Genomic DNA, 20,701 nt, shown 5'->3' on the forward strand with positions numbered 1-20,701 from the left:
CCGTTTCTTCTAAGGGATTCTTCTTGTGCACAGTAGTAGATATAATGGTCATCTGAGTTAAATTCTCCCATTCCAGTCCATTTTAGCTCACTGCTTCCTAAAATGTCAATGTTTACTCTTTGTTCAGTCTTTAGTAATGACTTTGTCATACTATTCCCTACTTTAAGCTAATTTGCAAGTTAGGCAATGTCTGATTGGTAGAAAAATAGATCACACAGAGAAGGTTTAAAAAGCAGGAGGAAATCTTTGGGAAATGGAAAAGCTGGTGATTCTAGGAGCCAGCTCTCTGTTCTGAGGGGAGGAAGAGCAGGAGCATTTCACATATCACCAGCCAGTCTTCCTTAACTCTGGGGGTAAGAGCACACAGAACCCAGGAGCAGGTTAGGATCAGCAGAACTAAGTACTGAACTCCAATATTTTTAAAAGTTCACAGAATGCTCTGTGAGTTATGTCCATTATAGTGTAGAAAGTAAGGGTCTTTTTTTAAGACAACATAGACTCAATAACAGGATGTTATGTGTGAGGTAGAGTGTATCTCTTTGTTCTTCTGTGTGATCATAATCTTGAGATTGTGTAAACAAACAGACAGAAAAGATTAATCTGTATTATGTCACAACTTTTTAATGTTGAGATCACACATTGCAAATAAGAAGGATGTTGTCTGATCGGGGTCAGATAGCTTTTAGTTTTGTGGGGGTGCAAGGAGAAGGAAATGGCAACCCACTCCAGTATTCTTGCCTGGAGAATCCCAGGGATGGGAGAGCCTGGTGGGCTGCCATCTATGGGGTCGCACAGAGTTGGACACGACTAAAATGACTTAGTAGTAGTAGTAGTAGTAGTAGTAGTAGTAGTAGTAGTAAGGACCCTACAAAAAAGCAGAGCCTGCAGGCTGAAACCCCAGGACGGCAGAGGCAGGGAGCCCCTGGTTTCCTTCAGCTCAGAAGAAAAGGAGAGGCCAGCATTCCCCGCCTTCCCCTGCTGCTGCTGCTGCTCAGGAGCCTGGGGTCTCATGGGTTTCCAGCCACTTCAGAAACACAAGAGCAAAGCACGGAGATGGTCCAGGTAAATGCTTAATTTCACGTGCCAGAAATTCAAGAGCCCTACCTTCTCATTTTTCCAAGGTCAAGGGATAGGAGTTCATGGAAGTCTGGGATTTATTCTGGGATAACCATTTTGTCAGAAACAGATCCCCTCATACAAAAATAAAAATCTACTTAGATTGAGGGCAGGAGCAGAAGGGGGCAACAGAGGATGGGATGGTTGGATGGCATCACCTACTCAGTGGACATGAGTTTAAGCAAACTCTGGAGATACTGAAGGACAAGGGAAACCTGGTGTGCAAAGAGGCAGATATGACTTAGTGACTGAACAACAACAAAATCTCTCTGTAGACATTTTTGGAATATAGAGAAAGAGAAAGCCAAAGAGAAGCATGCAGACTGGTTGCTCTAATTGTAATTCTGACTTCTAATTGAAATTCTGTAGACCTAGCAATAGCATAGTTTCTACCACTGCACTGACATTTCTGTATCAACAGTAAGCATAAAAAGGGCTATGAAATTCAGACAGAAATTCATTGCAGAAGCAGATTTTTTTTTCCCCTCTTGACACTAAACCTTTAAGGTAAAAGAACTATTCTGTCACTACAGTGAAATGCTGGGAATTTTCAGAGAAATAAGAAAGATTTCATATCTTCTGTTTGAATTTTTTTTATTTATCAGAAATACCTACAAAACTATTACGGCTTAGGGGTTGGAACCAGCTGATTCGAAAGGCAGAGAAACCACAGTACAATGATTGAAAAATTAAAGCAAATGCAGGAATTCTTTGGGCTAAAGGTGACGGGAAAGATAGATGCTGATACCCTGGATATTATGAGGCAGTCTAGGTGTGGAGTGCCTGACGTTTCACCCCAGTATGGACTCACTCCAGGGAACCCTCCTTGGCAGAGCACACACCTGACCTACAGGTAATTAGACGGAGCCCCAGAGTGGGGACACTGTTTCCCACCAGAGCCGTGAGAAATGAGCTCTGACATGTCTGTGAAGGGTTGAAAATTACACCCCAGACCTGTCGAGAGCAGACATAGAGCAGGCTGTTGAGAAGGCCTTTCAGCTCTGGAGCAGTGCCTCACCCCTGTCCTTCACCAAGGTCTCTGAGGGGCAAGTGGACATAATGATATCCTTTGTCTGGGGAGGTGAGCTCTTTTCTCCCCAAACCATTCTGAACCTCGCCTCACACTTCTTTCAGACACACTGAGCTTCCGGTCAGATTTTCCCCTTATTTGAGGGTGCTGATTTTACGGGCTGAAGAAGGGACCCCTCACAGGTGAACAATGCTTTTTGGCTCCTTGTCCCTACGCTCTCGTCTCTGGTAGGGAAGTCTAAATAGAAAAGGAGATTTATCTTTGCTGCCGTTTGTCCCTCACAGATCATTGTGACAACTCTCCCTTTCATGGACCTGGGGGCATATTCGCTCATGCGTTCCAACCAGGAATAGGTATTGGAGATGTTCATCTTGATGAAGAAGAAATATGGACCAAAGTTTTGAATAGTGAGTCAAGGAATTCTCCCTTTCTATTTTTATTTTCCCTTTTCATGGCTTAGTGCAATATGTTCTGTTTTGTATAAAAGAATAAACCAATATTATGATGATAGTTAAATGCTTTAATAAAGATATGCTTTTTAATGGTGGTTCAGAAAGATATTGCAACACTATAGTTACAGTTAGTGATAATGTCCGAGGATATTGTTTCTACCAATGGCTGCATCTTAAGGGTAAAATATGTTTTTGAAATTTTAAAAAACTCTAAGATTACAAATGATATTTTGTATGTGTACAAATATGTACCAAAATTAAATAATGGTAACTCTTGGTGGGGTTGCTTTGGAGAATATGTGTTTTGGTACATGGTTATCCAAATTTTTATTTTGAATCTGTATTAGTTTATTTAGAATTTATATTAGATCAGAGTAATAAGCATTAATAGAATGCTGTTGTTTCTCTATGTAATCTTTTTTCCAATTTATTTATAGCTGGACTTACTAATCAATATTAAAATTTTGCATGTCAGCTAATTTTTTCCCTTACATTTTATCAGTTCAATTATAAAAATTTAGACTTGAAGGCTTTTTAGTGTTAATTAATTCTTCTCTTGTGATTATACACACACACACATCTCAGACCATGTCATAAAGCCAAACCACAGGGGAATTCTTGTGCGGTTTGGAGATACATTTGCTCTTTGAGGCCTGAATACTGTACTGCCATCTGCTAAAGACTGACTGATTCTGTTGCCCTTTAGATTACAACTTGTACTGGGTTTTGGCACATGAATTGGGCCGTTCCTTTGGACTTTCTCATTCTACTAACATCGGGGCTTTGATGTACCCCAACTACATCTACACTGGTGAAGTTTATCTGTCTCAGGATGACATCAGTGGCATCCAGGCCATCTATGGTAAGTGAAGCTGGGTGAACCAGACACATGCTTGTGAGCTATATGTGTGCTTCAAAAATAGTGGCAATGACCTGGTCCTTGAAAGACTCTTCATCATATATATATTTTGGGTCAATGTAGTATGTAAAACTTCATTAACTTCAGGATCTTTGTTTATTTTTTAAGGGCCATCTAATAAACCACAGCTGGTCCCAGTGCCACAAATCCCACAGCCCTGTGATAACTGGGCTGTCTCTGACTGTCTGGCTGGAATCAGCTCTCTACACTCTGCTGAGCGTTGAACAGCCCAGAGTCCAGACAGGGAAGGCCTCCCTTTCTGTGTGTGAGTGTGATAACAGGATAACATTTGATGCTGTTACCAAAATTCTTGGGGAATTGCTCTTCTTCAAAGACAGGTACAAGTTATAATTAATCCTGACGTATGTTTATAATGATTATACATGTGTGCGTATTTTTTTTCTGTTCTTATTCTTCAGTATTATATTCATACATAATAATAAAAATCCATAAAATAAAAGCTCTCCTAAGTCCTACTCCCACCACCCTCTGTGACACAGATATATGTAGAGCTTGGCAGAGAGAAGGAATATGACTTTCCAAAGGCTGCACGTGGTCCACGACAGAGCAAAAGCTGGTCTGCCAACTCCGGACTGAAGCTCCTTTCCCTAGCACACTCTGCAATGGCAAATGTGATGGTGGGGTTGAGGACAAATTGCTCTCTGACTGTCTGGCTGGAATCAGCTCTCTACACTCTGCTGAGCGTTGAGCAGCCCAGAGCCCAGACAGGGAAGGCCTCCCTTTCTGTCCATGTCGTCCTCCCTTCCGCACAATGCTGCACTCCCTACCTGCCATCCGACAGATCCTCACTGTGCCCCGGAAGCCGTGAGGAGGAAAGAAAACAGCGTTTGAAGACCAGCCCCCAACCCCACCCCTCAGGCCCAACTCCCACCCTGCCTTCTGAGGAACTTGCTACTTTCCTCCCCAAAGCCTTACAGTCCTAGAACTCAGTCTACTGTGTGTGGATTCAGAATAGAATGACCTCACACCTGGCTTCCTCTTCTCATCAAAACTGACTCACTGAGGGATAAGAGCATAGATAGTGTGATCCTCCCCCTCCAAATGAGAACTATCAGGGATTTTGGAAGAAGTCAACAGCTCTCTTTAAGCCTATAGAATGTTTGATGTTTTGCATTATCTTATGTTAGTATCTACATGAGATAAATGCAGGTCATCAGGAGGCTTAGTTATAAATCTAAATTACTTTTGTTTGTAAGTATCTGTACAGACATGGGAAGATCATTGATGAGAGATTTTTTCCTTTCCTCCCCTTCCTCCTCCTCTTACTGTTTTTTCTCCTCCTCCCCCTGTCTTTTTCTCTTCCTCTTCCTCCTCCTCTGCTGCTGATGCTTCTTTTTCTTCACTTTCCTCTTCTTCTGTTTTAATAGAAAGCTGCCAGAATGTCAAAACACCTCCGTTGTGAAAAAAAAAAGTTCTATTGGCAGGAAGAGTTCAGATGGGGTTGGACTAGGGTAATGAAATTTGGCATTCCCTGTGACCTTGAGCAGAGAAGGCAATGGCACCCCACTCCAGTACTAATCCATGGGTGGAGGAGCCTGGTAGGCTGCAGTCCATGGGGTCGCTGAGAGTTGGACGTGACTGAGCGACTTCACTTTCACTTTCATGCATTGGAGAAGGAAATGGCAACCCACTCCAGTATTCTTGCCTGGAGAATCCCAGGGATGGGGGAGCCTGGGGGGCTGCCGACTCTGGGGTTGCACATAGTCGGACACGACTGAAGCGACTTAGCTGCAGCAGCAGTGACCTTGAGGGAACCAAAACTTGGACAGGTCACTGATTTGCACAAGGTCCTTAGCCCCTTGGGAGGAGGTTGAAGCAGGGACTGACATGAGAATTAGGAAGCACATAGTTGGTCTGGAGGCAATCCCACGAGGCATGGCCGAGGAGTAAGGAACTGAGATAAGTGAGCAGAGACAACAGGGGTGTGCCAGTGAGCGGTTACAGCTCTGGCCAACAGAGGCCCAGTCCCACTGCAGACCCTTGAAGTCCTCACAGAGCACCCTCCAGAGCTGTCCCACCAAAGGGCAGGGGAGCTGAGGTACCTCCCACCAACATTTCCCCTCGGTGGGTTGTTTGAGGAGGTCCTGAAGCCGTCACTAGACAGTGACTTGGCGGGCACCACACTGGCCCAGCCTGCTCCTGGGCTGGGGAAAGCTTGAGGCTGAGGGGGATGATGGGGACCACCTGTCAAAGCTGCACATCTGGTGGTGGGCCCAGGGATTTGGGCATCAGGAGGGTCTGCTCCAGAGACTGACAAGGAGGGTGCTTTCCACACATCAGCCTTTGTAGGATCCTTTTTCATTTCCCAAGGCTAGCTGGCTATGGGGCTTCCATTCTGTTTCTCTAGTTTTGGGAACACGTGTGTCAGCCCACATGGAAGTCTCTGCTGTGCTTTTACTCCAGTATCCATAACTGTGAAATGAACACAACCAAACTCCCAGCTTAAAGATCATAATAAAGAAGAATTTAGTCTGAGCAGCTATTGCCTCTTACTAGCTTTAGACATCTCTAGCCTCCTGGGGTGGAGAAGGCAATGGCACCCTACTCCAGTACTCTTGCCTGGAAAATCCCATGGATGGAGAAGCCTGGTGGGCCACAGTCCATGGGGTCGCTAAGAGTCGGACAAGACTCAGCAACTTCGCTTTCACTTTTCACTTTCATGCATTGGAGAAGGCAATGGCAACCCACTCCAGTGTTCTTGCCTGGAGAATCCCAGGGACGGGGGAGCCTCGTGGGCTGCCGTCTAAGGGGTTGCACAGAGTTGGACACGACTGAAGCGACTTAGCAGTAGCAGCAGCAGCAACCTCCTGGGGTCAACCTGCCCTGGATTTCTCATCCACTTCCATGTAGGACTTTTGTAGACAGGATGTAAGGCAGGTAAAGGACTTATGTTGGAAGTGGTTACTTTTGTGAACATTAGGCTTGTGTTCCAGAGATAAGAACATCTGTAAATCTGCCAGATTGAGGGAAGTTAGATACAATCTGACTTATTTTCTTTTAACATACACACAGATAGATGTCTTCCACAAAATAGTTGACCTAAAATTTATTCCTGACTTCTAGACAGTACTATTAAATGGAGTTGAGATTGCTTACAAAGTTGTTAAAAGAGATACATCTTATTTTTTAAAGGTAAAGCTTCTGAGTTTTTTGTCAATATTTTTGTGAGTTAGATTTTTCATTAGTTTTTTAGTTGAAAATTAAGGGGGTACTGGATACTTTTTAAGCTGTGAATTTCTCTTGAAAGCTAAGAGTTTCACTTACCAAGTCTGTGACTCCATGATGGTGATTAAAATTCACGGAGTCTGTTTCTCAAAAGTTTTAGTTACATATTACATGACTGCAATCATAACTTTTCTTATCGACTGATTGTGATACTAGAATGAGGAAGCTTTGCTCTCAGTGCAAACTGCAAATGTATTTTAAACACATTCCACATTATTGGATGTATTCAATTATATATATTGTATATGTAATACATAAGTAAACTTGGTCTGGGTCAGTATATACAAATAAATCAATATAAATATTGATTATGTTAATAATATATAAAATGAAAACTTGGCTGGGTCAGTATCTATATATTTATATGTATAGATAGATAAAGATCTCTAAATCAATATATAGACATACAGACATAGATATAGATACAGACTCAGATAAAATTTATATATATATGTATAATTTATTATACATATGTGTATTCCATTTCTTGTAAATGTGGCCTGAGTCAATATATATCTTTAAATATAAGTATGGAGACTTGTCTTGGGTAAGTGTATGTATTTAGGTATTTTTATCTATTTGTGTAAAAAAACAAACAATAAAAATATAGAGAGAATGAGAGAGGAAAAGAAAGTGAGAGAGAGTGAAACCAGCTCAGGACACATTTACAAAAAATATTAATAGAACACATACCTAGATTATATTTATCAATATCTCTAATTCTATATTTATCTACCAACCTATGTCAAGTTTTCATATCTATAGGAATATCTATGTACTACTAAATCTATTAATATATCAATTCAGGCCACACTTATAGGAAGTGGTATATATACATATACGTATACACACACACACACACACACACATATATAAATATATATGGAAATTTGGTCTGGGTCCGTATACATATCTATAGATATGTATGCAGATTTCTCTATATAGATATAGATGTCACATTTATAAGAAATGGAGCACAAATACTTGTTCTTTGGTGTTCTGAGCGAGTCCATAAATATGCATCACCATCTTAAGGGAGGTGTAGAGTGAGTCCCCCACCCACCACCCACATGATAGATCTACATGTGACCTACATGAAATGATGGACAAAATGTTTGGATTTTGCCATATCCAGTCATTCTAATGACCAACTCTGTGTTCATTACGATAATGTTAAGCTCTTCAAAAACACTCAGGAATTTGGCTTTTACATGTACAAAATATAAAGACACTTTGACATGAATGATTTAATTAGTTTAAGGAAAGAATCTTGGAAAATATCAATTTAAAGTATATATCTTGAAAATAAGGATTTATATAGATGAAGTTTTTGTGAGCTGATAATGTGTATTTGTGCAGGGATACTCTGCCTCCACGATTTAAGATAAATTACTGTTCTGGGGTAACTAAATGAACAAATACTGTTTTTCGCCTGGACCCAGCTGAGTCAAGAGCTGAGCTGCCTTCCAATCAGATGCAGAAGTGTACATTACCTGCCCACATCTGCAAGACCACTTGTGCCAACCCACACTGCCTGTGCAGCTGGAGAAGTAAGCCGGTCACACTAGGGATGAATGCTCCACTCAAGTGCACCTCACTTTGGATAAAGCCCTCCATTGATTTCTCATGAAGTGAACATCTGGGGAAACCCTGGCTACTGGCTTCTGGCGTGCGTGCTCAGTTGTGTCCAACAACTCTTTGCAACCCCATGGACGACAGCCCACCAGGATCCTCCGTCATGTAATTTCCCAAGCAAGAATACTGGAGTGGGTTGTTATTTCCTACCCCAGGGGATCTTCCCAACCCAGGGATCGAACCCACATCTCTTGCATTTGCAGGCGGATTCTTTACCATTGAGCCGAATCTGTCTTCCAGAATCCCAGGCAAATTGCTTTCATAGCCAAATTTTTAACTAACAGGCAGTAAATTCCGACTCTTTAAGGGAGATCAGATGCTGGCCAGTTACCCTAAGGACATCTACAGCTCCTTTGGCTTCTCTGGAAGGGTGAGGTAAATCAATGCTGCTGTCCATGAGGAGGAAATTGGAAAGACGCACTTTTTTGTTGACATAAGTATGGGAGGTAAAGAGAGACCCTTGGAGATCTTAGCACATCAAATCCCTCCTTAGTGGAAAGAAAGTTGCCTTTTAAAATAAACCACCACAATATTGTAAAGTAATTAGCCTCCAATTAAAATTAAAAAAATAAATAAAATTACTCTAAAACTGGGATAAATCTCCATCCTCTTCTGTGAATGGACGCAGCCAAGCTGAGTGTCATTTAGTCCCCTGCCTGTTGTCATCACACCACACCTGTCCTTGAAGGCAATGGACTTGCAGGATTGAGTTCCAGAGATTTTTTAAAGGGTTGGAGCCTGAGATAAAATTTGAATCAGATTTTTTTAGAACTGATGCCTCTTTAGGTATGGTCTAGGCTGTCTCAGTCTCCTATAATCCTGTTAAACCAGGACACTTTCCAGTTAAAATTCCCTATTATTTTATACCAATGATGAACCCATCCACAGTTGTTTTAAGCAGCCATTGGATTTCAGTACAGTGGACATAAAGGTAGCACCTACCTCTCAGATTTGTTGTGAAGATGAAATGAATCAAGTGTTCAAAGCACTTAGAACAGTGATTGGCACCTGGAAAGTTCTTTGTAAAGGCTAAGTGTTATTTGTTATTATATTAATCACACATTCTGATATTTTTAATCTATTTTTTATCAGTTCATGGATACAGATTATCCCAAAGAGATAACTCAAGATAACTCATATCCCTGGGATTGGCAAAAACGTTCATACTGTTTTCTCCATTTTTTACTGTAGAAATAGCATATGTGCTATTACTTAGATATGAAAGTAAATTGCATTCATGAAAACTTGTATTTTTTTAAGAGTTCATGTGGAACATCATTATTCATCTAATATGATCATTATCTTTCATTTTAGTTCCAAGATTTTTCTACTTCTTTTATGGAAAAGAGAAGTACAAACCTGATCCTAAAATCAAGCAAGTTTCTGTCCTCCTGAATACTAACAGCTGGTTCAACTGCAGAAGTAACTGATTGATGCCTCAGTTGATTGATTGATTCTCACAAAGGAGATGGAAGAACTATTTCTAACTCACCCAAGGAAGGTGAGTTTTCTGAGAAACCAGATATTTCAGTATTTTATTTGAATCTCTAGGTAATAACAAGGCGGCTGCTGCTGCTGCTAAGTCGCTTCAGTTGTGTCCGACTCTGTGCGACCCCATAGATGGCAGCCCACCAGGCTTCCCCGTCCCTGGGACTCTCCAGGCAAGAACACTGGAGTGGGTTTCCATTTCCTTCTCCAATGCATGAAAGTGAAAAGTAAAAGTGAAGTCGCTCAGTCATGTCCGACCCTCAGCGACCCCATGGACTGCAGCCTTCCAGGCTCCTCCATCCATGGGATCCTCCAGGCAAGAGCACAGACACATAAACACAACCTTGTTTAACCTCAGTCTGGACATATTCCATGTTGACTAGATCACACTGCTTTGTGAACTTATACTACTTAATTTTAATTGAGTGCTGAGCACGTCAAGGTCATAGTTTATCTTTAGGTTTTCACAGAGCAAAACTCTTTACCAATATTCTATGATAGTTCAGTAATTACATTTCTCATAGTAACTACATTCTCAAATATTATGTCTCTGCACCTGCATGCCCAGTCACTTCAGTCATGTCTAACTCTTTTCAACCCCATGGACTACAGACTGCCAGGCTCCTCTTCCACGGAATTCTCCAGGCAAGAATACTGGAGTGGGTTGCCATGCCCTCCTCCAAGGGATCTTTCTAACACAGGGACTGAACCCGCATCTCCTGCGTCTCCTGCATTACAGGAAGATTCTTTACTGCTAAGCGACCGGGAAGCCCAAGAACCAAGTAGGTGCTCAATAAAACTTTTTAATAAATGTATGCAGAATTGATGCTGGATGCCAGCAAAACTTGGAAGTCAATAACAAAGTGTGTAGTCAGTTTGACCAACTATGAAAGGACTCCTCTCTCTGTCCTTCCTGCCAAGATACTAGAAAATTAGACACGGCAGCAACCCCAGAAATTGTTAGAAGCTGAGAGAAAATTTCTGAGTGGTCCGTCATGGGAGGATCCACTGATGAGAATGAGAAACAAGAGCCGCTGGGTACAGACTTTTATCACCAAACACCATGTTCTGAGCTGCTTGCATTCCGTCCCAGTCCCTAAACTGGAGAAGAGAATGAGCCAGGACCCAGGTTTAACTCATCTGAAGAGGCCGGGGAAGCTACAGTTCATGGAAACATGAAATCACAGGAGGAATACGTACTTGGAATGCATATGTATGACAAAGGACTTTCATCTAGAATATGTTAAAAGGGCCCTACCAACTGTTAATAAAATGACAAATAATCCACTTAAAAATATACAGAGGTCTTAGATTTTTTTTTGCAAAAAAGACATATGAATGATCAATAAACACATGAAAAATGTACTTACCATCAGTTATCAAGAAAAAAAAATTCTCATAAGGTGCTATATAAAGCCACTAAGTGAAAGTCGCTCAGTCACGCCTGACTCTTTGCGACCCCATGGACTGTAGCCTGCCAGGCTCCTCTGTCCATGGAATTTTTCAGGCCAGAATACTGGAGTGGGAAGCCATTCCCTTCTCTAGAGGATCTTCCCAACCCAGGGATCAAAACCAGGTCTCCCACATTGCAGGCAGATTCTTTACTGTCTGAGCCACCAGGGAAGCCCAAGAATACTGGAGTGGGTAGCTGACTGTAACCTGTTCTCTAGCCGGTAGGCTCCTCTGTCCATAGGATTGTCCAAGGCAAGAATACTGGAGTGGGTTGCCATGCCCTCCTCCAGGATAAAGCCACTAAAACAACTAATATTAGTAAGACTGACATCACCAAATGTTGATGAAAAGCCAAAATATCTACAACTCTCATACAACATAGAAATTGCTCACAAAATTAATTTATTGAACCTATGATCTTTTGCAAATATTTTCCCAAGCTCAATGAACACATAATATGCAAAAAGTTCTTTCAAGAATGTCCATAGAATTTTTATTCATGATAGCCCAAGTCTGAGTCACGCTGCTGCTGCTGCTGCTGCTAAGTCGCTTCAGTCATGTCCGACTCTGTGCGACCCAATAGACGGCAGCCCACGAGGCTCCCCCGTCCCTGAGATTCTCCAGGCAAGAACACTGGAGTGGGTTGCCATTTCCTTCTCCAATGCAGGAAAGTGAAAAGTGAAAGCGAAGTCGCTGAGTTTTGTCCGACTCTTAGCGAGCCCATGGACTGCGGCCCACAGGCTTCTCCATCCATGGGATTTTCCAGTCTTGCAAGAGTACTGGAGTGGGGTACCATTGCCTTCTCCGAGTCTGAGTCATACAATAGAATATTATATAAAACTGAAAGTGAATGACCCACTGCTACTACTGGCACACCTCGTTTTATTGCACTTTGCAGATCCTGTGGTTTTTTGTTTTCCACAAAGTAAAGATTCATTAAAATCCTGAATCAAACAAGTCTATTTTCCAACAGAATTCGCTTACTTTGTGCTGCTATGTAACATTTTGGTAACTCTCAAACTATTTCAAACTTTTGAAGTGTTGTTATATGTATTACAGTGGTCTGTGATCTTTGATGTTACTATTATAATTGTTTGGGGATACCATGAACCATACCTGAATAAGATGGCAAGTTTCATTGCTAAATGTTGTGTGTGTTCTGACTGCTCCAATAACCAGCTGTTCCCCACCTCCCCCTCTACACAGGCCTATTTCCTGAGAACAACAATATTGAAACTAGGCCAGTTAATCCTCAACGGCCCCTAAGTGTTCAACATGCAAGGCCCTCACTTCAAATAAAAAGCTAGAAATGATTCAGCTTAGTGAGGAAAGTACATCAAGAGCTGACTTAGATCACAAGGTAGGCCTTTTGTGCCAAACAGCCAACCTGTGAATGCAAAAGAAGAGCTCTCGGAGGAAAATAAAAGTGCTACTCCGTGAACACACACATGATAAGAAAGCAAACCAGCTTTATTCTGCTCTCACCACACAGCACGTGTGGGGACAGTGTGGTCACTTTCCTACTAATTCTGGGAGTAACAGAAGGATGCCTACTATCGCTGATATGTGTTCAACATAGTCCTGGGACTCTGTTCAAAAATTAAGACAAGAAAAACAATGATGGATATAAAGATTAAAAGGGAAGAGTCCAAATTACCATTATTTTCAGATAATTAGATCATTTGCATAGAAAAGTCCAAAAGACCAAAACTCTTTAGGCAGGAATTTCAACATTTTCAAATATAACATAAACATATCAAAGTTATTTATATTCCTATATACTCACAATAAAAAAAACTAGGTAAAATGTAGAAAGTAAAAGACTAATGGTTACAATAAAATCTACAATCTATATAGGAAATAATCTAGCAAAAACAGACCTTAAACGTTTAAATAAAATTTTAAGAGTTGTTAGAGATACACAAGAAGCCCAAACACCATATTCATGAATGAATGACCTGATACTCTAAAGATAATCCTTTTCCCAAAATTAACTTATAAATACAATGAAACTTCAATGAAATCCAAACCGTATTATTTGGAAAACAAAAACTGATTTTGAAGCTTTTGTGAAGGAATAAATACAAACAAAGAGCTACAGATTTTAACAAAGCATAAAGATAGAGTTGCACCAGACATTAAGATATCTCACAAAACCATTATAAAACTAACATAGGAGCAGAGATAAGAGCTTATGGAGCCAGATATGAGTCAAGAAACATATCCTTGATATGATAGAGGAGGCATCACAATTTAGAAGGAAAACAAAGAGTAGTAAATAATGCTTGGAGAAAACTGGTATACTATATGGAGAAGATAAAGGTGGGTTCTCTCTCCCATTCAGCGTTCATGATTAATGCTCTTTACCATGTATTGGCTTGGCCAAAAAGTTCATTCTGGTTTTTGTAAGATGTTACAAAAAACCCAGACACACTTTTGGCCAACGAAAAGGTAAGTTTTCATTCCAATCCCAAAGAAAGGCAATGCCAAAGAATGCTCAAACTACCGCACAATTGCACTCATCTCACACGTTAGTAAAGTAATGCTCAAAATTCTCCAAACCTGGTTTCAGCAATACGTGAACCGTGAACTTCCAGATGTTCAAGCTGGTTTTAGAACAGGCAGAGGAACCAGAGATCAAATTGCCAACATCTGTTGGATCATGGAAAAAGCAAGAGAATTTCAGAAAAACATCTATTTCTGCTTTCTTGACTATGCCAAATCCTTTAACTGTGTGGTTCACAACAAACTGTGGAAAATTCTGAAAGAGATGGGAATACCAGACCACCTGATCTGCCTCTTGAAAAACCTGTTTGCAGGTCAGGAAGCAACAGTTAGAACTGGACATGGAACAACAGACTGGTTCCAAATAGGAAAAGGAGTACGTCAAGGCTGTATATTGTCACCCTACTTATTTAATTTATATGCAAAGTAAATCATGAGAAACACTGGGCAGGAGGAAGCACAAGCTGGAATAAAGATTGCTGGGAGAAATATCAATAACCTCAGATATGCAGATGATACCATCCTTATGGCAGAAAGTGAAGAGGAACTAAAAAGCCTCTTGATGAAAGTAAAAGAGGAGAGTGAAAAAGTTGGCTTAAAGCTCAACATTCAGAACACTAAGATTATGGCATCTGGTCCCATCACTTCATGGCAAATAGATGGGGAAACAGTGGAAACAGTGACAGACTTTATTTTTGGGGGCTCCAAAATCACTGCAGATGGTGACTGCAGCCATGAAATTAAAAGACACTTACTCCTTAGAAGGAAAGTTATGACCAACCTAGACAGCATATTAAAAAGCAGAGACATTATTTTGTCAACAAAGGTCCTTTCTAGTCAAAGCTGTGGTTTTTCCAATGGTCGTGTATGGATGTGAGAGTTGGACTCTCAAGAAAGCTGAAGAATTGATGCTTTTGAACTGTGGTGTTGGAAAAGACTCTTGAGAGTCCCATGGACTGCAAGGAGATCCAACCAGTCCATCCTAAAGGAAATCAATCCTGGGTGTTCATTGGAAGGACTGATCCTGAAGCTGAAACTCCAATACTTTGGCCACCTCATGCAAAGAGCTGACTCATTGGAAAAGACCCTGATGCTGGGAGGGATTGGGGGCAGGAGGAGAAGGGGACGACAGAGGATGAGATGGCTGGATGGCATCACTGACTCGATGGACACGGGTTCAGGTGGACTCCGGGAGTTGGTGATGGACTGGGAGGCCTGGTGTGCTGCGGTTCATGGGGTCGCAAAGAGTCGGACACAACTGAGCAACAGAACTCAACTGAACTGAACCTGCTGGCCACAAGGAAGGATTATATTGATACTTCCTATCCTACTTGCAGTAGGTGGAGCCACATCACTAGCTCCAGGCAATGACCTGTAAGTGGTGGTGACATGTGGCTCTTCTAGGATGGAACATTTAACTGCCTGCATAAAACCCTTCAGTGTCTTTTTCCATCCAACATAGCAACTGATAGAACTCAAAACTATGGCTCCTCTGGGAAACAGCGTTACTGCCACAAGCAGAGTCCCTCTGTCCAACCACGATGGTTGCATAGCATGAGTAAGAAGTAAACCTTTGTTGCTTTAAGAGACATTAAAGGATTCTGGGCTTACAATCACTGAATAATTTAACCCATCCTCTCTGGTATAAACCATGTATAAAATTAAACTAAATCCATTCATGGATTTAGGAATCTCAGTTTTCTTGCAGGTTCTTCTGAACCTCATTTCTGTTGATGGTAAGTAGTCATCAGATATTCAACTGTTATTTAGCAGACTTAAAAATTTTCCTTTTACCAGCAAATTGTGCAAACTGTCCAAAGCAAATTGTGACATGTGTGACAACCAGTGTGTCCATCAGTTCAGTTCAGTTCAGTCACTCAGTTATGTCCGACTCTCTGCTACCCCATGAATTGCAGCACGCCAGGCCTCCCTGTCCATCACCAACTCCCAGAGTTCACTCAAACTCATGTCCATCGAGTCGGTGATGCCATCCAGCCATCTCATCCTCTGTCGTCCCCTTTTCCATAGATGACCCTATAGTGGCCTTCTAAAGCTGCTCCCCACAACATCACATTAAAATGTTCCTCTGTTAATGGAGGCCAAAACTCTGTGCTTAGGGCGTCTGTGGGGTTTCGCATTCTCTGTTCTCACCTACAGCAAATTACACTGTATTAAGCCTTGGTGAGTCCCCAACTGCCTTGTTCAACCGGCCTTGTTCAAACCTTCACTAAAGGAGATAATGGCCACCTGTGTTCACATTTGTTTCGGACTACTGACCTGATAGCTCAGTTGGTAAAGAATCCGCCTGCAATACAGGAGACCCCAGTTCAGTTGCTGGGTCAGGAGGATCCCCTGGAGAATGGATAGGCTACCCAGTCCAGTATTCTTGGGCTTCCCTTGTGGCTCAGCTGGTAAAGAATCCACCTGCAATGCAGGAGACCTGGGTTCAATCCCTGGGTTGGGAAGATCCCCTGGAGAAGGGAAAGGCTACCCAGTCCAGTATTCTGGCCTGGAGAATCCAATGGACTGTATAGTGTATGGGCTCAGAAAAAGTCAGATGACTGAGCAACTTTCACTTTCACTTCCACTTTTCACGGACCTGATCAAACAGCTCAGTGCCCAGATGGACTGTGCCCTCTAGTGGTTTTATATGCACATGACCACCGCTGGCTTGGCTAAGAGTGACAGGTCTGTCTTCCCTGACTTTTTTAGGCCTTGTTTGCTACTCTACACGGGCTTCCTTGATGGTTCAGGCTGTAAAGAATCCGCCTGCAATGAGAGACACCCAGGTTCAATTCCTGGGTTTGGGAAGATCGCCTGGGTAAGAGAGCAGCTACCCACTCCACTCTTGCCTAGAGAATTCCATGGACAGAGGAACCTGATGGGCTACAGTCCCATGGGGTCCCAAAGAGTCAGACAGGACTGAGCGACCAACACACACACACACTACACCACATAGCCTTGAAGCATTTGGTATTTTACACTCGGGACACACTATAGTCCTGGAAACTTGTTCTATATCTAATAATGATAATTAATCTTTAGCATTAAGACATAAGAAAATATCTGGATAGAGACATATCAAGATGTTAACAGTGGTTAACAGTGGTTAACATCCCTTCCTTCTCCTGAGGAGGGAAGCTGAGTGAGTGAGGGGCTGCATTTCATACTTCTGGGTGTTTTTTATGTTGTTTGTTTGCTTGTTTAAACAAGTGAGCACATGCTCCTGCATTACTTTTAAGTAAATGACTTTTAAGATAAGTCTTTGGAATAGCCCTTTATGGTTTATAGTCTGCTTTTGGTCTGCTACCTCCTTGGAACCCATGGCTATCCTGCGAAGTACTTTCTTATTTAGCTGTCAGAGAACTCTTACTATGCGACATGTGCAGGCACTTTCCAGGCAAATCTATGTTTAATCTTCACAACATTCCTACCATGTAGGTGTTATTGCCACCATTTTACATGGAAGGAAATTAAGGCATAGGGATATGAAGTGACTTGTTCAAGGTTCACAGATATAAGTGGCCAGAGGCATGAAATAGAAGCACAGAGATGAAGGAACCTGTCCAAGGTCAAGCAAGTGGAAGAAAGGGATCAAACCCGGGTCTCCAGACTTCCCCTCCCAATCAAAAGATAAACTGGCTGCCTGTGGGGCCCTGGCTTCACTTAGGCTTCCTCTGAAGTTCTATCCTCACGTGCTAGGCAACCAGGCTTGCATAATTTAGAGGAGAGAAGGGTCAAAATATTCCTATGGGGACCTTCAGTTCAGTTCAGTTCAGTCGCTCAGTCGTGTCCGACTCTTTGCGACCCCATGAATCACAGCACGCCAGGCCTCCCTGTTCATCACCAACTCCCGGAGTCTACTCAAACCCATGTGCATCGAGTTGGTGATGCCATCCAACCATCTCATCCTCTGTTTTCTTCTCCTCCTGCCCCCAATCCCTCCCAGCATCAGGGTCTTTTCCAATGAGTCAACTCTTCGCATGAGGTGGCCAAAGTATTGGAGTTTCAGCTTCAACATCAGTCCCTCCAATGAACACCCAGGACTGGTCTCCTTTAGGATGGACTGGTTGGATCTCCTTGCAGTCCAACCTTTAAACTAAAGAAGCTACTAAGGTGAAAGGTGACATTAGACCATGACTTTATTGAGCTTTATTGGAAACAGTTTGAAACCAAACAGTTATGAAACCAAAACAGAATTTCCAAATCTACTTACATTACAAGCTTGCTAGCTATGTGACCTTGGGTAATTCACTTAACCTCTCTGATCTTCAATTTCTATATTGCTTTAAAAACACATATAAATAGATTCACATGAAAGTGATGTTGCAAAAGGAACTGCTATAGCCCCTGATTTAGAATGGGTGTTTAGTAAGTACTCACATGATATATTCTTGGCCCTGGAAGTCAAAAGGGGGACCAGGGTGGGTGTAGGTCATCCTGGGGTCATAGGGCATTATCTTCTAAAGAACTTTAAAACCACAGGCAGACCCACAGGTTCTCAGCTACCCTCCTCTGTGCAGTCACCCTCCTCACACTCACCGGGCCCTCCCGTCTCTTCCCGTTGAGAGTTGCTGCTTGTGGTGAGCATGGTGACAGCCCCAGATATGTCCACACCTGAATCCCTGGACTTCTGTGAATACGCGAATCTACACGGTAAATGAGGTTTTACACGTGTGACAAAGGTTCAAGGCTTCGAGCTGGGGAGAGTATCAGGGGTTATCCACGTGGGTCCAATCTAATCACAGTAAGTCTCCTATGTACCATACCTTCAAGTTGCAAACTCTCAATAAAATGAACATAGGTTCACGTGTCCAATCACGTAAGTTAGTTCACGTGTCTGGTGTACAGTTTCACACGCATGCATCCTCTACAAGGGGCTGTGCTTCTGTGCACTGTTTTGCACAGCACTGAAGACCATACAGTACTGTGCCATCTTTATTTCAGGCCTAGGGCATCTGGACGCGAGCATAACAGCAGCATGACGCAGCTGGCACTGCTGTCCTTTCCAAGGTGCTGTACTGAAGATTCAAAGATTTTATGTGTGTTTGCTGTTTTTCATGTACTATTTGTGTGAAAGTGTTATAAACCTATTACAGTACAGGACTATATCGCCGATTGTGTTAGTTGGGGATCTAGGCTAAGTCTTGCGGACTTATGAACAAAATGGAGTTGGGAATGAACTCTCGGAACAGAGCGTGTTCGTACGTAGGGGACATGCTGCTGCAGAGAACTTCTCCCAGCTGCTGTCAGGGAAAGACGTTAAGGACAGAAGGGTTAGAGAGGAGTGAAGGGCTTGAAGACGGAGGACGGGGCCACAGCCGACGCGTCCAGGCTGCCTTGGGAAGCTGAAAACAGCGAGGAACGTGATGCCCCCGGGAGCCCCCGGCAGGAGACAGAGCCGTGCTGACACCTGGATTTTAGCTCGGGGAGACCCGTGTCAGACTCCAGACTGCACAGCTGTAAGAGAACTCACGTCTCGTCTTAAGCTGTGGGCTGGCGGTGGGCTGTTGCAGCAGCCGCAGGAAACTCACACGTGGCCGGAGTGGAGAGTGGGTCTCCAGCGGGCGGGCGCGCATCCTCCTGAGAGTCCGGCTTTAAACGTGAGATGCCCGAACCAAGGCGGGGGGAACAGGACCGAGTGGAGGCCTGAAGAGAGAGACGGTTCTTTCAGGGGCGCTCTCGACTCTAAGGGCCAGTGGGGAAGGGAGGACAGGGCCCCGGAGTCTGCGTTGGGGAGAGATGGGGGAAGGCAGCTGGTTTGCTCTGTCTGGTTTCCATCAGGAAGCGTCTGCAGAGGTGAAGGTGTCAAAGCAGGGACAGGAAGAGGGGAGAGAAGGTATAAAGAGAACCGGCTCTGGGGTAGAAACAAGAGAGATCCATGGACACGCGGAAGGGCCATTATCAGGAGCCTGGGATGAGTGAGGTCAACGTGCTTTGGGTTGTGTGTTTTTTTTTGCACAGAAATTGAGGTGACTTCCCTGTGGTAAGAAGTCATGTCTCTTGATGTAGAAAGATGGGACATGAGGCCAGACTCCCAAGAGTGGAGAAGATGTAGAAATCACATAGCTCAGGAGAAACAAAAACCCAGACACCCGATCACAGAGCCGAGCTCCTTGAGGAGGGAAGAGAATTATGGCAAATTCAGTCAGCAGGGACTCCTCTGGTGGTGGAGCGGTGAAGACTGTGCTCCCAGTGCGCGGTTACAGCTGATCCCTGGTCGGGGAGCTGAGACCCCGCATGCCACACGGTGGGGCCGAAAACCAGAAACCTCAGTCAGCAGCTTCCCCCGTCCAGAAACGGAGCCACTTGGAGCAAACGCCTATCTCCTGCCACGTCTGTCCTCACGAAAGGGAAAGTCACTCAGTTGTGTCTGACTTTTTGTGACCCCATGGACTACACAGTCCCTGGGATTCTCCAGGCCAGGATACTGGAGTGGGTAGCCTTTCCCTTCTCTAGGGGATCATCCCAACCCAGGGATCGAACCCAGGTCTCCTGCACCGCAGGTGGATTCTTTACCATCTGAGCCATCAGGGAAGTCCAACATGGGTCTCTGTCAAATGGTTTTGTGCAGTTATTGAGTATCATTGGATCATTTTTTTCTCCATTTTGTCTTATCCTCAACATTCTGAAGTTGGGAGGGGATGTGAAGTGGTGGCAGAGTCAGGGAGGTAAACGGGAATGTTTGAAGTTAAAAACAAGACAGAGATTGGATCCTGGTTGCCAACTGTAACCACCCTCTCATGTGCCTGGGCCATCTCTGCTGCTCAGCTGGGATTTAGTGGCCTCATTTGCCTGTTGCGTTCACTTTGCGACCCCATAGACTGCAGCATAGCAGGCTTCCCTGTCCTTCACTAT

General features: G+C 43.2%; 1 long non-coding RNA gene across 2 annotated transcripts; it reads left to right on the top strand.

Annotated features, from left to right (window-relative positions):
• The first annotated feature begins 665 nt into the window (after positions 1–665).
• Positions 666–18,810, top strand: LOC100336562 (uncharacterized). Of its 2 annotated transcripts, XR_009490614.1 has the most exons (6): positions 666–1,062; positions 2,431–2,553; positions 3,305–3,460; positions 3,626–3,855; positions 9,713–9,899; positions 18,791–18,810. It is a non-coding gene; the product is annotated as an uncharacterized lncRNA (long non-coding RNA). The 2 variants fall into 2 exon arrangements; XR_003029416.2 differs by lacking the exon at positions 18,791–18,810 and having other exon boundaries at positions 9,713–11,178.
• Positions 18,811–20,701: the final 1,891 nt, after the last annotated feature.

This window comes from Bos taurus, chromosome 15 (assembly GCF_002263795.3).
Source record: "Bos taurus isolate L1 Dominette 01449 registration number 42190680 breed Hereford chromosome 15, ARS-UCD2.0, whole genome shotgun sequence".
Classification (NCBI taxonomy): domain Eukaryota; kingdom Metazoa; phylum Chordata; class Mammalia; order Artiodactyla; family Bovidae; genus Bos; species Bos taurus.